This window comes from Globicephala melas, chromosome 12, assembly GCF_963455315.2.
Source record: "Globicephala melas chromosome 12, mGloMel1.2, whole genome shotgun sequence".
Classification (NCBI taxonomy): Eukaryota; Metazoa; Chordata; class Mammalia; order Artiodactyla; family Delphinidae; genus Globicephala; species Globicephala melas.
This window is the reverse complement of record NC_083325.1, coordinates 30124304-30149238: the sequence shown is the minus strand read 5'-3', so window position 1 is coordinate 30149238 and position 24935 is coordinate 30124304. Positions and strand designations below refer to the sequence as shown.

Sequence of the window (24935 nt, the reverse complement as noted above, 5' to 3'; positions counted from 1 at the left end):
GCACCACCCTTACCAGCCATGTCGATGGGATGGAGGATGGAGAAGGGAAGAAGGAGTCACCTTGCAGTGGCAGCCAAAAACAAACAAACCAATGGTCTCTAAGGAAATATTTTGAGACATATTTGGCAGGTTGCTAACGTGTTTGAGGTTGTACTTAGTGACATGTAGAGGCAGATTCTTCGTCTAAGTGAAGAGTGATTGAGTCCATCAGGGATGTTTCTGGTTGAATTAGCTCTGGACTAAAGTCAGCATCTGCAATGTTGCCCCGGTTCTGACATTCTCTAGTTCATGGACTTGGGAGACTAATTTCCCTCTTTGGGTGTCACTTTGTCCATTCTTAAATTGGGGAGTGGACAGAATGGACCTCTGGGGCCCCTTCCAGTTCTGACACTATATGGAGAGAGACAGACTCATGTAGAAAAGGCAGAAGGATGGAGGATCTAGGTTTCCTGGAGCAAGAGACCTTCTTCCTGCATCTCCCCAGTTCCTCTTCCTCAAGCCAAATGCTGAAAGAGAAACATCTGCAAAGAGCACATATGACCTACTGACTGTTACCTTGTGGTTTCAAGTCTATCCCATGCACATGGGATGAGTTAAGAATACTTCACCCGCATCGTGCTCCCAAAAAGCTTCATCTCTGGAACTTGGGAAGAGAGAAGAGACCGCAAGGTCAAACATAATGGGAATGCATCGGAGCCATGCAGACATGGGGCCACCACCCAGATTCTTTTGGGAAGACACCGCTGCAGACCAAAATTCTTCCAGAGGCATCGCCCCCCTGCATCTGTCCCCTTTAATTCTCTTGGGCACCTTCACACCCCCGAATCTTTGATGTTATTTTTAAAATAGCAACAAGCAACCCCCCAATGGATACACTGGATGTGGGCGTGGAGATCCCTGTGCCCCTCACAACGCCAAACCCCACTAGCTCCAGAACCACCTGAGCTGTCAGCTTCTCTGGGACCAGCACAGCCTGGTACTGAACCCTCCTGGACTAAATCCTTTTCATCCAGGCAGGAAAAAGCTGGTCCTCTCTCTTCCCTTTGGAGTGGCTGCACTTCCCAGGAATCAGGCTGTGAAGTCTCTGAAGTAGCTCTGGCCCACGAAGCATGAGGAACGAAGACCTTCCAGGCCCGATGGACAGGAACCTCCAGGCCTGCCTTCACTCGTTAGAGCCCAGCCCCACAGGGCTGCTCCAGAGGTGCTCCGATGGGGGAGGGGGTAGAAAATGGAAGCCCTGACTCCCTCTCCACGACAGCTGGGGCCTGGGCAAACTCTTCGGTTTTGTGAACCAAAGGCATTCTTCTGTGCTCCTTCTTTCCCTTCCCAAAATGTTGGGAGGTGGTCAAAGTTGTGTGCAGCACAGCTTAGTGGTTAAAACCAAGGACTCTGGAACCAGACCATGAGTTCAAATCTTAGCTATGCCCCTTATTAGCTGTGTGATCTTGGGCAAGTTACCTAACCTCTCTGTGCCTCAGTTTCCCCATATATTAAACAGGGATTGCAACTATTTAACTTCTCTTTAGGTTGTTGTGAGGATTGGGTGAATTAATGTATGTGAAGTAGTTCAAAAAGCTCCTGGTGCATAGCAAGTGCTATCAGCATTTGCTCTTATTGTGTGTCATTTAGGGGCTAGAATCATCGTAGCATGAGGAACTCGAGTAATGAGAGGATTATGATTCAATTGTAAACAGGTACACACCAAATAACTGTAATTATATGTTTTAGTCCCCAAACTAATTCAATCTCGAACTATATTAACAAAAAGAAAATCCAGAAAGAGACTGACGAGAATGCCTCGTTCTCTGACCAGATAGCGGGAACATGTCAACTGGGAGATCACAAAGGAAAAGGGGTAAGCAGGGTGCTAAAGATCACAGGATACCGGCGCTTGTGAGGCCAGGTGCGGCGTCATAAAGAATAGAAGGGGCCTCTGGCCCCAGTTCCTGGCACAGAGCTTCAAAAACACATGGGATTTCTAAAACGTCCAAAAGACATTAGGAGTGTCTTTTCTTAGTCATCGTGAGCCCCTTTCACCAAGTCTGAGTTTTTATGCAAATGTGGTGACTTATGGTGGGCACTTAGATATTTCAAGGGAGGGACTGGCCACTGAGAAAGACCAAGCACATGATTAGAAGGTTGGAACTTCACCCCCATCCCAACCACAGAGTGAGGAGGGGAGAGGGGCTGGGGATTGCATTCAATCAAGTGGCAAATGATTGAATCAGTTGTGCCTGGTAATAATGCACACCGCCTTTAAAGAACCCTGGACAGTGAGGCCAGGGGGAGCTTCCTGGTTGGTGAGCACATTGCTGGGCTGGATGGGGGCGTGGAAGCTCTGCACCACGCCCTCCACCCCCAGACCCTACCCTGCTTTTGTCTGGCTATTCCTGAGTTGGATCTTTTATAATAAAACTGCAATTGCAGTTATAGTGCTTTCAGTGAGTTCGGTGAGTTATTCTAGGGAATTATAGAAACTGAAAGGGAGGTTGTGGGAACCCCCAAATTTACAGTCAAGTTGGTCGGAAGTGCAGATGGCCTGGGGTTCACACCTGTAGCTGGCCTCTGAAGAGGGCGGAGCCTTGTTCATGACTTTGCCTTTTCTTACGTGCCCTTTTAACTCAGGGTAGTGTCAGAACTGGGTTGAATTGCAGGACATTCAATTGGTGTCAGAGAATTGGTGATGGAATAACACCAAGCAACTTCTATTTGTGATTTATTTTCATTCCCAGGACCACTCTATGAGGCAGACATTATTGTCCCAGCTTTACAGATTAAAAAAAACTGAATCAGAGAGGTTAACTAACTTGCTGAAGATCACACAGATTAATAGTGGAGTCAGGATTTCAACCAGGCCTGTCTCTGGCCCCAGATCCTGCATTCCTCCACTCCAATTGTCCCTAAGTATCTGCTGGACTGCCATGTGGAAGAGGGATTAGGCTGATTCCTTAGAGCCTCGGGGGCCAGAACCAGGAAGCAAGTGGTTACTGCAGGCAGGCAGGCAGGCAGATTCTAGCCAAGGGTGCGAGGGTGAGCCTTCCACCAGCAGGAGCTGCTCAGTAACGAGAAGGTGGAACAGGCTGCCTCATTAGGTGGTGAGCTCTCTCCTTGGAGTCAGGGTGACTACAGGATGCTATAGTGGGGCTTCTGCCCTGCTTGGGGTTGGACCGGTGACCTCTAAGGTCCTTCTGATTCCATGGTAGCTCCTTTGCTTATTGAAGTGTAGTTGATTTACAATGTTATGCCCATCTCTGCTGTACAGCAAAATGACTCAGTTTTAGACATATATACATTCTTTTTTAATATTCTTTTCCATTATGATTTATCCCAGGAGATTGGATATAGTTCCCTGTGCTATACATTAGGACCTTGTTGTTTATCCGTTCTAAATGTAATAGTTTTCATCTGCTCACCCCAAACTCCCAGTCCACTCCTCTCCCTCCCTCCTCCCCCTTGGTAACCACAAGTCTGATCTCTACATGCCTGTGAGTCTGTTTCTGTTTTGTAGATGAGTTCATTTGTACCATATTTTAGATTCCATATATAAGTGATAGCATATGGTATTTGTCTTTCTCTTTCTGACTTACTTCACTTAGCATGATAATCTCTAGTTGTACATGGTAGCTCTGGAGTCAGCAGGATCGGGGCAGTTCATGGTGATGACCTGAGTGTCTGGAAGCTCATCCTGGTGAGATGGACCCAATCAAAAAGTGTGTCTCACCCCCCCATCACCACTGAAAACTACCAACTAATTACCAGGAGGCTGGAGCAGCCTTGCCCCAGGCTGCCTCTTCTCAGCGCTCAGCCTGCACACTCCGTTCCACTCCCAGGGTCACCGATTGCATCTACAGGATCTCAAGCATCCGGGTAGAAACTGGAAGACACAAAACACAACAGATATCAGGGTGTTGTCTGCACCACCATGACTCTTCACCCTGTTTCTGCAGCACCATTAGTTCGCTGATTTATTTTAAGGACTGCTGGGAAATGCTTGAAAATGAACTGAAGCTGAATTTTTTATTTTAAAAGTAAATTGTGTCTACAAAAAGGTAAAGAAAGCTTCATTATCTTTACAATCAGGATCAAAATTCCTTTCAAAGAGAGGAATTGGGAAATCCCTTTGCTGGGTGTTGGCCAAGGGAGCCCAGAGGAGGGCGGCTGCTCTGTCCGGTGCAGGGAGCAGAATGTGGAACTCCGCGCAAGCCCAGAAAGCACACGCTGCTGGGCTAGAAGGGATTGGCCCCTTCCTGACACCCCCCAGAATACGTCACTAACAGCTACCAAACTCACAGATGCTGGTGTGACTGATTTTTGGATGCAGCCCAAAGAGGCAGAAGAAGCCCAAAGAATCTCAAACCCCAGGAAAGTGGGAGGGTTTCGAAGTTACACAGACCATGAATTGGTGGATTCAAGACAATGTCACCTACTGTTCAAGGGGAAGAAAGGCCCCAGCTAATACCTGGGTAACAGGTCATAAAGTACTACTGAAGGAGGAATGTAAAGTTGTTAATGTCTTATTAACAAGGGCGAGCTACTAGTCCAAAACTCCTGGGGACGAAGGTCATCAAAGAGTTAATCAAAATGCTTTAGAATAAAAGACAAGTGATAGGGTTTTTGTTTGTTTTTTTCACTTGGGTGCCTGTTATTTAGACCCAGGGATGCTTGTCTCACCCGGAGCCAGTGTCCCATCCCCACTCCCACACCCACCCCCTCCATGGCTCTGAGGGCCTGGCCCTGCCTGTCCTGCCTCACCAGCAGCTCAGCTCCACCCCAGACCCCATACTGCCCAGAGAGCAGCACTTGGGAAGACTAGTCTCACCCAGGAGGGGCAAGGAGAATTCGTCTCAGCAGGTCCAGTGTGTGTGAGGGAAACCAAGATGCTGCGTGGCCCCTGAGGCACCGCTGCCTTCTCAGCCCTGCTGGGCACTCGGGGCTCAGCATTCCAGTGCTGAGAGGGCCCCTGAGCTCAGTCCCAATGGTCATGCCTCTAGCTAGGGACCTGGCAGTCGCTTTCAAAAGCTCTTCTCTATGCTCTATGTGTGCAGCTGCCAGCTGGGGCTCTCCTCCCGTGGGCCTCATTTTTAGCTAGAACAGAGTCACTGCCACCACTTAATGCTGCTTCTGTCCACTGCCTACCAATATGGGAGCCCTCCCTGGGGGGGTTTGCTGACATACCTCTGGATGCCCTGCTTTCTATGGGTGGCCACTGACCCGCCTTAAAGACCAATCCTGCAGCCAGATAAGTTGTCTTACATGAAGCTCTAGCTCCCTCCCCTTCACCGACAGCCCCTGCCACAGAGATGTGAGGTTGTCCCGTCCCTGTTAAGGCTTGGATTTTCAGAGTCTGAGCTATTTCTTGTGTCCACGGAGAGAATTAAACTTTTGTCCCCAGAAGGAACCTATGCCATTCAGGTAGGAAGAGAGACATCTGTCCCACAGAGAAGTATACACTGAATGCTGAATAATTCCTTCCTGATCTCCATCAGTGTTGAAATTCTACCATTAGTGTTCCATTCCTTGGGTTATAGCATTAACCCCTGATTACAATGAAAATAGCCCTGAGAGGTATTGTAGGCAAAGGCGTTATTTTAAACATTCTCCTGTGTTACCAACTCGGTCAAATCTCTGATTGCAGTCAGGCTGGGCAGGGCCAGGAAAGGTACCAGATCAGCAAAAGAGGTCTGATGCCAGGGTCACTCAGGAGGGTCCAGCACCAGCTGCGGTCCTGGGTGAGCCTCGGGGGATCCTGGCCTGACAGAACCCTCTGAGCTGTGCCTGCTGTGGTTTTGAGGCCAGGATCATGATACACTGAGTCCTTGGCTTCCCCAGCACGTGCTTCAAGAGGCGAGCTCACCCAAGCTTCCAGCCACCTAGGCCCCGTGGGCAGAGCTGAGAAGCAAGGGGTGCCCCATGTAGTGAGAATGCCAGACCCCTCCACCCCGGGGCCACCTGCTCGCTACTCTCAGTGCACAACCAAGCCGTCTGGAAGGCAGGAGTTGGGACACGAGATTTCAGCCCTAGCCGGCTGCTCACTAGACTGTGGCCTTTGCCCACCTGTATGTCCCACAGCCACCTTGAAAATGACCCGTCGGAGCAGACCATCACTCTGGCCAACCCTGCACCAGAGCCTCCTTCCTCCAGCCAGCGTCTCCTTCCTGCCCCCCACCCAGCTGGCCACCCACCAAGGGCCCCAGAAGGCAGCCTTGTCTCCTCCCTCTTCATGCCCTGTGGACCTACTCTGTCACCAAATTCTCTGGTTTTGTGTCCTAAATATCTCCCCACCCAGAGTACCACGCCCCGAATCAAGCCAGTGTCATCCCCATCCCTTTCACGGTCTCTGCCTAGCCTTTCCTCTCTCATACCCTCCAGCCAATCAGTAGCCAGAGTCACTATAATGCAAATCTGGCTCATGTCCGTCATTGCCCTGTATCCCCCCCCCCCCCCGCAATCCACGCAACTCATCCATGGCTCCCCGCCACCTGAGGCGGCGTTCCTGCACCTTTTTTTCTAATTTCTGCTCCTCTATCCAAAATTTAGTCAAATTTAGACTGTATTACAAGAGCGACAGCTATCCTTTTTATATTTATCAAATAAAATGTTAACTCTGATTTTGCTCTTTTAAACCAAATGTGTGGCCCATGTAGGAAATTCAAACCAGCCCATTCCCGACCAGGGCACCGGGGATCATGTCTTTCTCCCTCTGGCCACTCCCTTCCTCTTGAGGACGGCACCCTGCAGAATGAAGTCCCTCTCAGCTGGTACACAAAGCCCCATGGGCCTCCCAGTGCCTGCCCCCACCCTCCCTGCCTACCACTGGTGCTCTGGGGGCTATTCCCAGGACCCAGAAGGCACCAGGCTGGTCCCCGTCTTTGTCCTTGCTGGTCTCTTCCTGGAGCACGCTTTCTTCTTTGCCATCATCTCCCTTCGGCTCAGGTTGTCCTCTCCTCCCAGAAGCCTTCCCTCCACACCCCTGTCCCTTACGCTCTCCTATCACCGTTACCCTCCTCTTTCATTCCACTTATAATCCGACAGCAACAATCTATTACCATGAGCTCCTAGCAGGCAGGGCCTGTGTCTTTGCCATTTCTCTATTCCTTGTGTTGCTATAGGGCCTGGTGCCAGGTAGGTGCTGAATAAATGTTATTTGAACTAAAACTCTACTAACGGTGAATTGGGAGGAGTTAGGATGGCAGAGCAGCACCGTCCAGGCCCTGGGGTCCCAGAGGTGAGTAAGGCCCTAGGGGAGTCCAGGGAACAGCGTGGGGAGACAGACCCCTGAGCAGCCCATTTCAGAGTAAGCTGATAATGGGGCGTGCGTGGCAGGCACCCTAGAGACTAAATCACCTCCTCTAAAATAACATGTTCTTTTGTTATGTAACCCAAATGGCTGGGCCTGCTCTGGCAGCCGTTCTTCTTGCCTATTTCGAGACAGAATTCCAGTAATTGATTGGAACTCTAACAAAGCCAACTCCACAATATAGCAGCAATTGTGGCCACACGGAGGAGAAGGTAATAGACACCCTTGGCTCAGCCCCGCCCCCTTATCCATCCCTCTCACCTCATCCCTCCAGTAGCTCCTCCTCTGCCCCAACCCCCAACACAGGACCCTCAGCTGCCCGCTCAGGGGAGCCCTGGAACTCCCTCTGGGCATCTCCAGTTTGCACCCTCACACTCTTGAGACTACTCAGCAAAGACTCTGCTGGGATTCACCCTCCTAGGAGAGCAGCCGGGGATCACCAATCATGAACGACGCTCCCTGTCACAGGTCATTTTCTTCCCTGTCCCACTGAAGACCACGTATGTGTCACCAGTGGAGTATGAAATCACTTTTCTGCGGGTCGTTCCTTGTAGCTACAAAAGGAACAGAAGGTCGCGAAGAGGATGCTCAAGTTGCCTGACTTTTGGTTAAAGTCTGTTTCAGCCCCGTGAGCCCACAACGGAGCCGAGTGCCCGTCTCCTGCCACTTCAGTGGGAGGTGTCCCGACGGGAGCCGACAGTCTGTATCACACGCACCCCAAGCCCGAAGCAGAAAGACGTGGCAAGTGGTCCTTGCGCAGATGCTCCCGCTGCTGCCATGGGCACGGCCACCCCCTGGGTGGTGCCAACCTCTGAAGCCCCAGGTCCCCAGCCCCACAGGTCAGCTCCAGACAAGGACAGCACGGCATTTGCTTCAAGCCCGAGACTTAAAGTCAGAGCCCAAACTCACCGATCCCTGAATGAAACTTCCAGAAGTGAGGGAGGAGCTGGCCAAGGCCCTGCTGCTGTTACTTTGCAGAGTAAATGGAGACCGTTGAACAAGGGACCGGACCACACCCTGCCTGGTCTGTTCAGATAAAGAGGAAGCTCATGCCCCTGGGTGGTGGGATTACGGCTGGAGTTTATCAACAGCTTCTTCACGTACTTCTGAATTCTCCACGGTTCTGCATAAGGCATTAACAGCTGTGACCACTTAGGATGAAAAGTGTTTCAAAGAAGAAAGGGCAAAGGAGGAAGGAGAGAGTCTCCCTCTGTCCATCTCCGGAGACCCCCTTGGCTGGAAGAATCCTTGAACCCCCTGACTGCTGCAGGCCTAAGAAGGAAGACATTATCCAATCCAAAAAATTGGGGCTGTTAAACCCAAATAGGTATTGGAGCCGTGCCCAGCCCTTCTCATCAGTGCTGCGGTGAAGGGCCCATCATCCTGGTTTTCAGGTGAGGAAACTGAGGCTCAGGAAATGGAGTGACTTGATCAGGACCACAGAGCTATTGGGAATCATCGCATTACCGAGCGATACATACATAGATCATTACAACACCGGGGGTGGGGGACAGTGCTCCAGTACAGGCTCGTGAACCATGGGGTTCCAGGGGGGTCTCAAGCTTGATGAGCCAGCATGAGCTCTAACACACTTGCCAGGTATCCCTGCCACCAGTCACCAAACCACGCGGACCTCATGCGTTCAGTGAAATGAAAGGAAGGGGGATTCAGGAAACCCTGGTGATGCAGAGACAATCCTGAACCAGCAGGATGGCTGGGCTCAGCCTTCAAATACTCAGTCCTTTCAGTGAGGAGGTCAGCCAAACTTGCACACTATGTGGATGAAAGATCATCCAAAGGCCCGTCTAATTGAACTGACACGTCCTCTGATTCACTGTTCCACACCTCAGGCTGTCCTAGAATCCAATCACAGGTACTTTTAAGCGGTCGTCTCATCTGCCTTTTGCCTTCAGGAAAGCCTGTACCCAAAAACCCATGGAGCCATATTTTGAAAAGCTTCACCTTGGTCAAATTCAAACACAAAACAGTCGATTCTGCTTTGGGGCCTAACCTGAGAGCATTTGTCCTTCATGTGGCAGGACCACTCTTGCCCCCAACTCCACCTCCAGCCAAGAAGTCCAGGGAACAGCTACTGGATGCTGTGTCCTCTATGTCTAATAGTATGAACCACATCCTCAGCAGATGAGGTTTGTTGGCTATCAATCCTGCTTCTGCCAGGGACGCTGTCCCAAGATCTACAGAGCAAGGCGGACTGATATGCCCGGCCCCCAAACAGTATACATCCGTGTTCTGCTGAGGAGGCATCTTCCTCCTCTGTGAAACAGGACCATAATGTCATCAGGCAGAACCAGACTAGGATGAGAAGGCCAAACTTAAAAGACATCCAGAGGAGACAAAATGGAAATAGATCCACTCCCTGGATTTCTGATTCACTGAGCCAATGAAAACACCCATGGCTGGAAGTGTTCTCCAGAAGGACTAGCACATAGTAAGTGCTCAACCAATCCCCGATATCCTCACTCCAAGAACCCTCCCAGATCTGCCTTTGGGATCTGCCCTGCATTTTCCCAATGCTGGGAGTAGAGAGATTTAAGGCAAGCAGAGAGAAAATTAAGATGGGATGGGATGGTAAATTACTCAAAAGGAGTCCAAAGCTATCTCATTACATTAAGAGCCCAGGGAGTTGGCTGTACCACGCAACATCGTCGCTAAGATCCAGGCTCTGGAGAGCATTAAGGGCCCAGGATCAAATCCCAGCTCTGCACCTTTCCAGCGTTACTTAGTTTCTCTAAACCTCAGTTTCTTCATCTGTACAATGGAGACAGGAACAGTACCTCCTCAGAGGATCATATGAGGCAATTTATGTAAGGACGGGCTCTGTACAGGGTCTGGTAGATAATAACTGCTCAATAAATGTTACGTGCTACTATTCAATCAGTCCTCATGTGGTCTGTGACAATGTAACAATTGAATCTTTAAATCACAGTCTGGATTCCATCTTGCCATCCAGCGTACATCTGGGCTGACTGTCCCATCAAATGTTCTCAAGCGAATGTCAAAGAATCTGTGAAACTGAGCTTAATAAAATTAGACAGGTTATGTCTGCTGCTGAATTTCTGTACTAAAGACACAGGTAGATTTGGGGCTGATTATGCATTTTTAAATGGTGGGCTCCACTTTTCCATCTGAGCAGGTAGTCTAGAGCTTCCACTGCTGCTTGCGCCAATGCTGAGAATGCCTGGACTGGGTGTGGGTTTTCCAGCTAATTCTCTGACTCTCTCAACCCGACATTTATTGTAGGTACAAAAGGCTGTATCCAGTCATCACCATGCTTGTGCCTTGGGAAGGGCTTCTGGAGACTCTTAGCAGTCAAGCTTGGACCTCAAGAGAAAGGGGTGAGTCTCTCAGTCTGGGAAAAATGAAGGTGGCAAAAGACTGCAAGCCAAGGCAGAAGATCAGGAAGGGTATAAAGAGGATGAAGGCAAGGGGAGATCCCACCCTCCGCATTCAAAGCAAGGGTAGTTAAAACAAATTAAATGAGGTTTCACATGCTGGTTAGTAGACAAATGGCATGTGTGAGCCCAAGGCAGGAGGCAGATCCAAAGTGCCAAGTGATGAAACCATATTAAATACTCACCTAAGTACCTTCTTTAATGATAAACACCCACAAGGCACTTAGCCATGCAGGCTGTCTCATGGAAACATGTACCTATACAGTGTTAAATGAAAAAGGTTTTGGGGTGGAATCTATATATACACATATATCTTTTTAAGTGCCCGCTATGCCCAGGCACTGTACTTAGCACTGCCCTGCCGTAAGCCTGGCGTTCCAGAGCCCATGCTGCGCTGTGGGGGGAGGGACTGAGCAGCTGTGTGACCTTGGGCACTGTGGGCTTCATTTCTAAGTGGCGGCCATAGCAGTACCGCTCTCATGAGAATGTCTCACCTGCATTTCTGGGTGGCCTTTTCATGAGGGATTCAGAACTTGGCTCAGCTGCCAGCATCCTAATGAAACCATGCACCTGTCCAGGGCACATTTGCCTCTGCCCCCTCGTGCCCCCCACAAACACACACCATGCACATGGGCTTTCAGAGCTCAAGCCCGGTTGTACGCTCCCTGGGCCGCTCACCCAGGCACACCAGGAGGTGGCGTGGTAACATCTCCCCTGTGGTTCTGGCCCCTCCTGGACTCTTGGATGTTGCTTCTGGCTCTCCTTGACTCGGAGCCCCATCTTGGGGTTGCAGGACTCAGCTCCGTGCCCTCCAGAGAGCTGAGCATCCAGCCTGGGCAGGTCCACAGAGAGAGTCCCCAACAACCCCTGCCCCGAGCAATGTCCCCGGCCACGGCTATGCATGTGGTCCTTTGACACAGATGGGAGGCACTGTGTCAGTCACTCGCTGCTGAGTAAGATGTGCTCCATCCTCCGGGCACCAACAAGTGGGGGTCCCCCGACCTCCAGGCACTGTGTGGTGGGTGCAGAAGGGCCCACACCGGATCTGGGCCTTCTTTGTGCCCAGCCTCCCTGGGCAGTGGGCCAAAGAGTCCTGGTGCTATCTCTCTCCTCCACCGCTTGAACCTTCCATAATTCCTGAAGCATTTAATAATGCTTCTGAATGGTGAAGCATATGGTAAAGAGCACAGATTCTGAGGCAGGCTGCCCGGTTTGTAGGCCAAGTTCAACTCTACTAGCTGTGAGAACTTAGGCGAGTTCCTGAACTACTCCGAGCTTCAGTTTCCTCATCCGTAAAGTGGGGGTGGTAATTACAGTAGCAGCCCTGAGGGGGTGTTGCAATCCAATGGATTCGTCCATGTGAAACATGTAGGGCAACATGTCGCAGAAAAGGCATCAGCAATGCTGGTACTATCTGGCAGTGTTCAGCAGTACGGCTAAATCAGTACGCCAGGCTGGACTAGCTGCGGAGGGTGAGCTACGGCAAGGGGCTGGAAGCATCTGCCTGGGAATGTTCCAGAGGGGTCTGCGGCGGGTTGAACAGTGGCCCCTCCCCTCAAAAAATAGGTCCATGTCCCAACTCCTAGAACCTGCGAATGGGACCTGATTTGGAAAACGGATCTTTACTGATGTAATTAAATTAAGAATCTCAAGATGAAATCATCCTGAGTTATCCTGGGGGGCCCGGAGTCCCATCACGACTGTCCTTACAAGCCACATGAAGATGGATGCAGAGATCTGAATGAGGCAGTCACAAGGCAAGGAAGACCAGGAGCCCCCAGAAGCTGGAAGGGGAAAGAAAAGATTCTCCCTTAGAGCTCTGGCGGGAGTTCAGCCCTGCTGGCACCTTGATTTCACACTTGTGGCCTCCCCAGCTGTTTCAGGCTTCTCCGATCCTAAAATGCACACACTGCCTGAGGATCTTGCTGACCAGCAGACGCTGATTCAATCAGCGGGTCCGGAGTGAGGCTGAGATTGTGCATTTCTCAAAAGCTCCTGGGCGAGGCTGATACCGCTGGTCTACAGACCATGCTTTGAGCAGCAAGGGTACAAGAGCCTATTGTCATCAGCAGCACGACGATGGCAAAGGGGACCCCTAAAACCAAAAGTTCAGGATTTGTAGATGCAGCGAGCCACCATGCAGGGCCACCGTGTGGCAGCGAAGGAGCCCAGCTTTCAGCTGCAGGGTGCAAGTCGTTGACCTCTGATGATACGTCTCCCTGGGCTTAGCGAATGCTTCTAAATTGAACAGCAGCTCACTGGGCCGGTGCTAATGGCTTCTGACTGCTCCAGTTCATCACTCTCTAAGAGGGTCAACCAAGAAGTGGTTTCATCTTTTTGGACGGAAAAAAACCAAAACAAAACACCAGATTATCTCTGGCTTACAAAGGGCCCAGAACAATTCCTGAGAGAATGGAAACTTCGATGACAGAATCCCAGTGCTCTAATTTCAATGAACTTGATGGAGACTTCTACATCAGTACTTTTTTTTTTAATGTTTAATTATTTGCTTTATTTTTTTGTCTGTGTCGCATCTTAGTTGCGGCATGCGGGATCTTCATTGAGGCATGCGGGCTCTTCGTTGTGGCACACGGGCTCCTCTCTAGCTGTGGCATAAGGGTTTTCTCTCTCTAGTTGTGGTGTGCGGGCTCCAGAGTGCACGGGCTCTGTAGTTTGCGGCACGCGGGCTCTCTCGTTGAGGCGCGCTAGCTCAGTAGTGGTGGCGCGCGGGCTTAGCTGCCCCGTGGCACGTGGGATATTAGTTCCCCGACTACGGATCGAACCCGCGTCCCCTGCATTGGAAGGCGGATTCTTTGTCACTGGACGACCAGGGAAGTCCCTACATCAATACTTTTGCCATAATGTTTTTATGGAGTGAAAAGCACCTGGTCCAAAAAGAAGGCAAGACTGTGCCTCTAACATAGCCTGAGCTCTTCCATGACTGAGTACCTAGAAGCTCAGCTTGATAGACAAGAGAGGAAAGGCGGCTGCACGGATGCCCCAGATGACGGTGGGAGTGGAGGAACTTCACCCCATAAAAGAGCCTAGGTTTAAAACTGAAAACAAAACAGGCTGGTCCACCAAGTCCAATGTAAGAATAGGCAGAAGATGATACAGATGTCCCTTGGCCTGAAATCTCCCCACATTCATTTCCCCACTCATCTCTTTCTCCAGCACTCGCTCCTTCAATCCAATCCACACCCATGGTTATATGTCTAAAATGCTTCACAAAAACCATCCATGTCTTCTTGTCCGTAGCCAGATGGTCCCCAGGCTTTATGCCATGTACCAGCTCCCATGTACCAGCAGCACCGCCCTAGGAGAGCTTGAGTCCTCCTCTGCCTTCACTGGGAAAGAACGTGCTGTGGGCTGGGGGCAGGGGGGTGGCACCACGCCACTTCGTTTTTGTTTTATTTTGCGGTACGCGGGCCTCTCACTGTTGTGGCCTCTCCCGTTGCGGAGCACAGGCTCCGGACGCGCAGGCTCAGCGGCCATGGCTCACGGGCCCAGCCGCTCCGCGGCATGTGGGATCTTCCCGGACCGGGGCGTGAACCCGCGTCCCCTGCATCGGCAGGCGGACTCCCAACCACTGCGCCACCAGGGAAGCCCGCCATGCCATTTCTTTCTGGACAGGCTTTCAAGCTCCTCAGGTTGGCACTGAGGTGCCATCTTCCCACTCCTACTACATGAAAGGCCCAGCCCAGCCCAACAGACAGGCCCTCCCTCTCCACCCCAACACAGCACATGCATCCCTGCCTCTGCAGCCTGGCTCAGGCCAGACCTCTCCTCTTCCCCTGGTCAAGGTCCTTCTATTCTCTCCCTCTTCTCAGCTCCAGGACCTCTCATTTGTCACCAAACTGGCATCTTTTCCAGCTATTGCTCGTCTCTGTATATGTCAGGACAGAAATGACCAACGCATGAGTGTCCCCAGCTCTTCCCCCACCACGGGCCTTCCTCCCGGACTGTCAAGAGCCTGCCTCACCTCCTCGGTTCTTTGGGCTTCGTAATGCAGAATGGACAGGAAGGGAAGTGGGGAGAGAACGAGAGGTAAGCCCTTCAAGGAAGCCGGAGAGGAGAGCGCGTGAGGCCTGAGGGCAGCGGGCAGAGAAGCGTGGATTCATGGGAAGCGTTGCCGTGCTCTGCACACTCCCCGTTTCACAGGAAATGCAAAACCTGGAGTTATTACAAAGGGCTTCCGGTTACTTAGTCCACCCTTGAGCCACAGCCGTGCTCTCGGTTCAGACCTCCTGGGACGTGGCTGTGTGAGTGTCCTATTCCCAGCCTGGCGGAAGGACCATTTCCTGCCCCTGTCTGCCAGGGACTGGGGTAGGTCCCAAGTGCAGGGCTGGGAGAACCCCTCACTTCACAGGTAAAGAGCCTGAAGCCCAGAGTTGGGGGACTGTTAGCACCTCAAACTCCACTGCAGCTGACACCTGTGTGAGCGGTTTGTCCCGAGCTGAGGACAAAGCTAACACCACTTCCCTTCTTCAGGAAGAGAACACCTTAGGCAAGGGGTTGTCCAGCCAATCCAGTCTGACAGGTACTGATTGAAGACACTCCATGAAAACGGTGCCTCGTGTGAAAATCCGTTAAACATTCTAGAAAAGCCTGATGTGGACACTGCCCTGTTGTGAATTATTTTATGATGGGAAGCATCGTTTTGCACAGACAGTGACCATCACTGGTCATGGGTGAGGCCCTTTGACCCCTTTGCCTTTGGGTTCAGCTCTCCCCCCACAGGTATGCACCCTTTTCTCTCTCCTCTTTCTCTTCCGTTCCCCCTCTTGTACCTACCCCTCATCCCCACACCCACAAACACCTTCCCTGAAGTCTTGCCACGTTTTCCCCCATAAAGGCAAGCCCAGCACAGAACAAGGCAGGTGTACCTTGAGAAGGTTTGTTTCTGATGCTGGGATGGGGAGTCTCATTAAAGACCAGTGTGGCCTTATTGGCCTGATTTTCCCATCGGCACACCCTTGAGGACACACTGAGCTTCTCTCTCTCGTTGAACGTCAGAGTTAACAGGGACTTCAACAGCAGCTTGGCCTGGGCTGCTCCCAGCCTAACCATTTCTCAGCCTTCCCTGCCGATGCCTGCAGGCTCCACGTCATCTGGCTTCCTGCTGGGTTGGGGGCAGTAGGAGGCACTGACCCAAGATTTGTGGGGGGAAGATGCCAGAGTATTTCCTTCCTCATTCTCTTCCTCAGGCAGCATCCCCTCCATGGCCCCAGCTCTTGCCCCAGAGGCCCCCACGTTCCAGCTTCCACAGAGTGGCCCTGGCCCCTGGGCTGGGATGACACCCCCTCCTCCCCTTCTCCCTCCAGCTTCGAGGAAGAAGAAACATCCCACTGGGGCTAACCTCGGGGCTACCTTCTCATACCCTATCTGTTTCAGCTCCTCCATTACTTGTGTAACTGTCCTGCATTCAATTCCCTCTGTCGACATACTTGAAGAAGTTCCTATTTTCCTTGTTAGACCCTGACTGATACACAGCCCAACCCTCCCCTCCCACGTCTTTAAACCTATGAGAAAACTGAGCCCAAGAGGGTGGGATGTGTCCAAAGAAAGACGCACTAATACTTAGTTGTCTGTGACTGGACTGGGTCTCCAGGCTCTGTCCTCGTCTCTGCAGAATATGGCACGGGGTGCTTGCTTTTCACTTTCAAGCCCAAAGAGTCACGAGTCATTGGGATCAAGTGCGAAATACGTGACTTCCAAGATACAGCCACAGTTGTAATTCGTTCACATTCTAAACACACCCTCTGGGCATGAGGAGTGCTTTCAACCTCCACTGTGGGAGATGGAAACACATCAATTAGAATAGCCCAGGAGGTAACCACAGCCAGGTCACCTCCTGCTTCCTGTGCCTCAGTTTCCATATCTAAGGGATTAAAAGTGACACAAGGGCTTCCCTGGTGGCGCGGTGGTTGAGAGTCTGCCTGCCGGTGCAGGGGACATGGGTTCGTGCCCCGGTTAGGGAGGATCCCACATGCCGCGGAGCGGGCTCGCTGAGCCTGTGCTCTGCAATGGGGGAGGCCGCGACGGTGAGAGGCCCGCGTACTGCAAAAAAAAAAAAAAAAAGTGACACAAAATGACCCTTTCCAGAAGCATTTAAACACCTCTCTTAATATATGCAGCAAAATTCAACTCCTCAGATTTTTTTGGACCAGATGGTTTCTCAACTCTGCAAAGTAGGTTTAATTTAATAATTATTTAAATATGCCATATATTTTAAATACATAGAGCTTCTACTAATTAACACTTCATAATCTCTCCAGAGTCCCACAGGCAATTGTTACCACGTTTAACTGGTGAAAGATAGTGTCAAGAAAATGACCCCTATTTCCTTTCCTAATTGCAGCCCGTGGATAGTCTATGTGCAGTATCTCGTCTCTTCTGCCCGTGTGAACGCAGTGGTGGGAAAAGACGAGTGTGACCCCCTGGGGTTGGATGATGGAGACATGTGAGCGGAGCATCACCTCAGGTTCTTTGAACAATGATGTTCTTCAAAAGGGCCGATGGGGCCACGATTCGTTACACAGATGCACCTAAGGTAAACAGGGACCTGACAAGCAGACACAGACATACGTGCACCTAGGTAGACGCAAACACAGCACTTGTATGAAAAACCCAGTCACAGGGCAAAATGAGCCCAGTCTGTGTAAGCCTGAGAGGCAGGGCAAACTAAACCCAGGTGCAGAGTGGGAGCGAGGGGCGCTCTTCCCCCAGATCTCACCAGGCTGCCTAAACATCCTTACCCTACTCCTCTGTGCCTGAAGTTCCATCATTTAGAGGTTTATTTGCCTAAGATGTCTTCTCCTTTGAAAGGCCATCCCTCTTGGGACATTCAATTGGATATTTGTCCTTTCTACCGATTCATCACTGTGACCTAATGAGCGAGCTGTCTTCCTGGGGCTTTGCAGACATCCAGGGCTCATAGGCCCCCAAGGAGGACATGGCTCACTTAGGGGTGCCCACTGGGAGGAGGCAGGCTGCCTTACTTTATTGTAAAAGGGACCCTGAGCACCTGGGAGTGGAGAAAAAGGGGTGCCTAGGAGTTGCTGGGGCACCGAAAAGGGAGGGAGGAGGGAACGTCTGCGTACCCAGGGCTCTGTCTAGGACAGGCTCCCACCCCCCATGCTCGTTACAGCCTCAGGATGCTGCTTCTCTGGGGGAAAAGGAAAAGATGTGAGCAAAAGGTCGACAATGCAGCCGGGGATAAAAATGACAAGAAAGACTGCGTGTGATGGAAGAAAAGCTCATTGTGTGGAAACTTCTTTCTTGAAAATCTAAAAATAAAGACCTAGAACAGGCTTCCACCTGTCACGATACTGGAAGTTCTCAGAGGGAAGCCCTGCCTGATTTTGTTCCACACTGTATTCCAGCACCTAGAACGGTGCCTGAGAGACGGGAGGCGCTCTAGAGGAATTGGTTACGTGAATGAGGTGGGACAGACCAACACACAACGGGAGCTCTTCCAGGCCTTCCAATCCCATGTCTGAAGGCCCACCGACCATCCATGGTTGCACCGTCTCTTGCTGGAGTTATGGATGGCTCTGGGGAAGAGGAAGCCCACTCTGCAGACCCCTACAGAGATGTATGCTGAGCTCTGCTGGTTTTCTCATGTCCCCCTGGGTCTCTGCGTTCATTAGGCAGCAACTGCTACGTGGCCAGCCCACCTGTCCCATCCAGCAGCCCAGGCATCTTCCTGCTGACGCCCACCCCAGGAGGTAGATGCTGCGCCAACCAAACTTACATTTCCCTGAACCAAACCTGTGGTTCAACGGGCGGCAGGCTCTGCACCAGCAGAGACTGATGGGAAATTCTTGGGAGTATTTTCCACCTTTCATTTTTGAGGCACCACAGGAAAGATAAAACTACTGATATTCTGTTAGACCCAGTGCCCCAAGGTGATGTTTACGGCCATAGTTTCAATCTCCCCCTCCCTTCATTGGGTTCAGAGGATTACGTGGCACAGGTGGCAGGTGAGGACGTGGCCATGATTCTGGAGGAAGGTAGAACAAGGTTAATGTTTTGTAACTACGAAGCAGTACAAAAATATATAGCATGAAGACTACGGATCTTTACAACTTGCAAACCTCTTTTGTCAATCCATCAAAAACAGCACTGGATTTAGCCAGAGACACTACCTAAAGCCACTCTACAAAAATCCAGATACACACAGAAGCGTCTTGCTCAGGGCGAGGCTCACAGTGAGTTCTCAGTTAATTTCTGTGCGATCGAGGAACAATTGAACGCAATGTGTGTCTGGCCCCATCGAGATCATATGTGTATGAAACAGAAAGCCTTCCTGATCCCTGGGTACACATGCCGTGTACACCATACTGAGAAACCAGGGCGCTAAGTGGACGTTCCAGGGGCTGTGTCCTGGGGAAAGAGCACCGGACAGACTCAAGAGACCACAGGTCTGGTCCTGGATCTCCAACTAATTCACTCTGTGATCGACAGCAAGCCACTTAACTTCTCTGGGCTTCTGTTTTCCCAACTGTAAAATAAAGAGCGAGACAAGGCAGCCTCTGAAATTCCTGCCGGTTCAGAGGTGCTCTTTTGAGTCTGTGATTTGAACACAGGATTGTGATTTGCTTGGTCCATGTGGGGGAAGAGCTGAGACTGGAAACACAGCCCCCTGGGCTCACCCCCTCCGCAGTCATCCTCAGGTGGCCCTCGGGGATGTGGGAGGTGAGGCCAGAGAGGAGGATCCTGTGTCATCTAGAGTTAGAGCAACATGGGCCCAGGGCCAGGCAGGTTGCCTACAAACAAAGAACTCAGCCTAGGGAGAGCCCACTGTTTGCATGGGGGAGGTAATGTCTTTCCTTTGGGGAGATGAAGGAAACAAAGGAGCTTGGCAGAGGGCTTTGAAGGCCACAGCTCATCCCCTGGCTCCTGGGGGAGGGGTCCTGCAGGAGCTAAATTTGAGCCACAGAGCTGGGAACCTCACGAGAGGAAAGAGTCCCTGAAACGTCTCATGGAGAAGTACGGGCTTCAGACCTCCCTCTCTCACAATCCGCCTTCCTCTGTTAATTAATTCCCATCTTGTCACAGTCACTCTTGGCCCATAAGTCCCGCTTACAATCTCCCATCTATATTACCTGGCATTCAAGAATTCCAGGCACTGACAGACACACAAAAAATAAGACACATTTGAACAAATGAGCAGCTTTGATAAGCTCAGGGTCCAAGGGCCACCTTTATTCGATCTGCCATCAGCTACAATTTTGCAAATTCTTCTCTCTGAGATTTTTTGGCAGCAGACGTTGCTTCTTGCAGGAGATGTGAAGTCGCTGCTGGCACGCTCCTCCCCTGCCATCCATAGACTGCTTTTTAAAGAGACTTTAATAATGCATAGGAAGGGCAGGGCGGTGCATGAATTAAACACCAAGCCTCCACCAAGATGAGATGTGCTGCTTGAAATCAGGCTGGTGAGCGAAGCAAATGGACCCGCTTTTAGCCTGAGTCCTCTGGTTTGCATCAAGAATGGGAGTTTGGATCCCAAAGCCTTTTCTGAGGATGCCATCTGACAAGTGTAGGTTTGAGCCAACATCAGCTTGTCAGGAGCCGATTTTCATTTCCTCCCAGCAGCCTGGCCACACAAATCATTGCTAGCTGGACAGACAAGAAATGCTTTTCATTTAGCCTTCAAGAGTTCTAGGGGTGAATACATATTTGACTGACGTGTCAAAAAGTTATCAAAGAGGTGTTGCAAGTCTGGTAAGATATGTCAAGGATCAGAGGCAATGCAGTGGAAAGGAAGGGAAGATTCTATATCTGGATTCCCAATGTGCAAATTACGTAACTGATGTTACTGTGCCACCTGGGAAGTTGTTAATATTGTTAATAATACAGTAAGAGTTGGCAAGTTTTAAGAAATGGGCTGCTACTTTGATAAAGAAAGGATCGCCTTTCTTGTCCCCAAGTCCCTGTACTTTCCACCCACACACCCACACACACACACACACATACGCACAAAACCCACCCCCAGGAGCAGATGAGCAGACTTCATCCCTGTTGTCAAGGAAACCAGTCTGTTCTGAGCTCTAGATTTAGAAAGCCTGGGCCTGGCCTCAGCAGTGCCTTCTGCCCACTTCTGATGGGCCTGCCGTCTCTCCCCCACCAGGGACACCCTTTCGCAAAGTTGCTAGCATTGACCTGTAGAGCTGGTGCTCCATGGACAGACAGGCCAAACCGGCCTGCTGGCAGCTGTACAGGCCACATGAACAAATCCATGTGAAAAAATGGGTTTATCCACATGGAAAGGGAGAGGACAATTGCCAAGGGCCTGGGACAAGTGCCAAGTGATTGACCCACGTTACCAGGAATGGCTTCGGGAAACAGGATCAACCACCCAAAGCCAGCCCAGCACTTCTTCCTCCAAAACATCTACCCCCATGCTTCTCCAAACAGGAGGGTCACCCCACTGGCGTCCACCAATGGTTCAAACCTGGTGCTCCCCCTGAGGCAGGGAGGGGGGTCCAGGGAAGCCATTTGGGGTAGGGGGACGGGGTAAAATGCTCCCAGGTGGTTGGGGGCATTTGGAGAGTCAGAGATAGGACAAGGGTCTGGGAGGAGGGGAGAGAACCTCAATATTGCTGCCACCATGAGAGGGGGTGTCTGAGATACAAAGGAAACAGGGAAAGACAGGAGGGAACCGGCTGCTGGCAGGAGGGGGAAGAGGACCACAGCATCTTTAGGGATGTTCTCTGTGAGAAGCAAGCATGGGGGATAAATTAAAGGGCCCTGAGGTGACATCTGCTAAGGACGGCCTTACCCAAAAATCAACCCATGTGCTTGATCCTCTGAACTCTCTGAGCCAACACTGTGTCAGTACCCCTTTCAGAAGTGAGCACCTCAGAAGACCTATATAGACATTTCTCCAAAGAAGACATATAGATGGCCAATAGGCACATGAAAAGATGCTCATCATTGCTTATTATTAGAGAAATGCAAATCAAAACTACAATGAGGTACCACCTTACACCGGTCAGAATGGCCATCATTAAAAAGTCTACAAACAATAAATGCTGGAGAGGGTGTGGAGAAAAGGGAACCATCCTTCGCTGTTGGTGGGAATGTAAATTGGTACAGCCACTGTGGAGAACAGTACGAAGTTTCCTCAAAAAACTAAAAATAGAGCTAGCATATGATCCAGCAATCCCACTTCTGGGCATATACCCAGACAAAACTATAATTTGAAAAGATACATGCAGCCCAATGTTCACTGCAGCACTATTTATAATAGCCAAGACATGGAAGCAACTTAAGTGTCTATCAACAGCTGAATGGATAAAGAAGGTGTGGGGGGTGTGTGTGTGTGTGTATATACACACATATATATATATATACACACACACACAATGGAATATTACTCAGCCATAAAAAGAATGAAATAATGCCACTTGCAGCTACATGGATGGACCTAGAGATTATCATACTGAGTGAAGTAAGTCAGAAAGAGAAAGACAAATAACATATGATATCACTTATATGTGGAATCTAAAATATGACACAAATGAACCTATCTATGAAACAGAAACAGACTCACAGACAGAGAAAACAGACTTGTGGTTGTGGGGCAGGGAGGGATGGATTGGGAGTTTGGAGCTAGTAGATGCAAACTATTATATATAGAACGGATAAACTACAAGGTTCTATTGTATGGCACAGGGAACTATCAATACATTCAATATCCTGTGATAAACCACAATGGAAAAGAATATGAAAAAGAATATATATATTATATAATATCTATATATAATATATAGATATATAATATATATAACTGAATCACTTTGCTGTACACCAGAAACTAACACAACGTTATAAACCAACTATACTTCAATTTTAGAAAAAGGAAGTGAGCAGCCTCCACCTTGAACTATACCTTCTGGATACACGGTTTATCTGCCTTTTTAAACCAAGATCCTTGAGGGGTCCATTTCTGACCCATCTCTCCATCCTCCACAGCCCTGGAAGGACAGCTTGAACAAACTAGGACTGATGAGGGTCTGCTGAGTTTTCATGAATGAATGAATTCTTACTCTAGATCTTGTGAAATTCCCTACCCAAAATGTTCACAATTTTGAGGTGATTATAAGAAGAATTTTATAATTTCTATCCCTAGAGTTCAGAGTATTAGTTGGGTTTTCATTTCTAGTGGTGCTTTATCTGACTGCCCCAATTATTGCAATTGCTTTATTGTTCTGAACAGTGATGGTGATGGTACTGATTCTTGTCAGCATAGGGAAGCTACAGTGAGACACCTGCCTCTATTCCCCACTCGTCATCGCAGAAGCCAGAAGAACAGGCCTATGGCAGATCTAATAAAGATGACCCTTGCGCCGTGGCATACAAAAGCAGCTAACTTATTCAAATGTGTCTGCCTGACCAGTCATGCCTTCCCTCCTCAGGACGGTACAAGATGGCAAGGGAAGAAGCTGTGTGCGCGAAACCAGTGTCTTCTTCAGCTGCCAGGGGAGCAGAAAGGCTGAGAACAGTCAGATGGTGATGATTTCTGTCCCATCACCCAAGAAAGACTATGTCAGGAGGAAGGAACATAGGACAGGCACGAAGGTATCAAGGAGAGTGTCACGTGGGGCAGTAGTTGGATTGAAGGTGGGCCAGCTGGGCACACACCTGGAGCACCCATCATCAAGAAGCATTACAGTATCACTATTGTCATATATGTAGAGGTACAGTGCCAGGTTTAACCAGGTGTTCCTAGAAACAGCACCAGTTAACTCGGATTTCCGTACATGACTCCTCACATTATGGTGAAACGTAAACTGATTCTGCTCCCCTGGAGCAGACAGAAGACTTAGGGCAGCTCCTTGACTGTGCTGACCTACAATTTTTAAGTATTTTTGTAAAATGCCCCTCCAGCTCTCATGGTAGAAGCATGACAGTCCCCTGAAGTCTGTCACCACATTCAGCTAAAATTTCTAAATTAAAGACAGGATGGAGTGCTCTGTACTGAGATAAGCTATTTAGCTTATTATATAACTTCTAGAACTTTTCATATGCCTTTTGAGAAGCTGCCCAGTTCAGAAAATCTTATGAGTGTTTTCTTTATTTGGGACATGAGGAGAATTTATTTCTCCTCACTCCTCCTTTATATAAAGTTAAATGAATACTTAAATAATATCAACTTGGAGAGAGGCAGAATCATTAGTCCATCGGGGATGTTCACAAAGTACAATTCAGGAGAGAGACCACCCCTATTATAAAAAGGATACTTCAGGCTTCATACTGTTTGGAAACATTGAATTCATCCAAGTTCCCCTGCTCTGATTCCATCTCCCTAAGAATTCTTGTGATTGTGATTCAGCTCCTCAAATCCATGTGAGGCCAAAAGAGAGCACGTTCTGGCAAACACACCACAGATCGCCTCTGATTTTCACTACCACTCTTTAGAGTGAAAATTATTATCCCCATTTTACAGAAAAGGAAACTGAGGCCCAGAGAGTTTAAGTGAGTTGCCCGGGAACACACAGCTAATAAGTGGCAGAACTGAACACTGGACCTGCATTCATCTGATTCCAGAGTCCAGGATCCTACCAGGCCTCCAATTGTTTCTACAGCTTCTTTACTTATTTACTTTCTAAATTAACACCATTTGTGAGACTTATCTGTAAATGAAAACAAGAATCCAGTAAGGGAAGACCAGGGTTTTTTAAATGATTACCAATATTTGAAGAAATTCCACTTTAGGATGGTATCTGGCTAGTGGTCCATAAGTCACCCTCCCCCAACTTTTCACTAAAAACCAATGTCAACTCACATACAAAATCAGATGATAACTTATAAGAACTCCCAAGATGAAGGCTGACGATTAGACTAGAGCTAAAACAATGGATGAATATTTACTTGTCACAAGATCTGTGAGATTGAAGGAGAGGCACAAATAGTGACTGATATGGGCACTTGTCTTTGTCACCTGCAGGACAGAAAGCTCATTAGGTGGAAGGTGAGGCCTTATTCCTCCCCAACTAAATGCCTCCCCTCAGGGTCTATACCCTCCAGAAAATTTGGCAAACTTCCCACTATGATGTGGAAGGTGCTCCTCCAGTGGCCAGAGCCATTTCACACACATATCACCCCTGTGAGCATCTCTCATGCTACATCTGTACCAGGTTTGCAGTGTCAGTCATGCAACACGACCAGGACAGACATGGATTCCCATGCTATGTTGCGCCCAGAGATTTGAAGAC

General features: G+C 49.7%; 1 protein-coding gene across 3 annotated transcripts in view; it reads right to left on the bottom strand.

The window, feature by feature from the left end:
* Nucleotides 1-24935, bottom strand: part of ADD2 (adducin 2) — a 109817-nt gene that overhangs the window by 45178 nt on the left and 39704 nt on the right. For all 3 annotated transcript variants that reach the window (XM_060309847.1, XM_030877493.2, XM_060309846.1), the window contains exon 2: nt 3757-3874. The gene's annotated coding sequence lies outside the window, so the exon portion shown is untranslated. The remainder of the gene's footprint in view (nt 1-3756; nt 3875-24935) is intronic.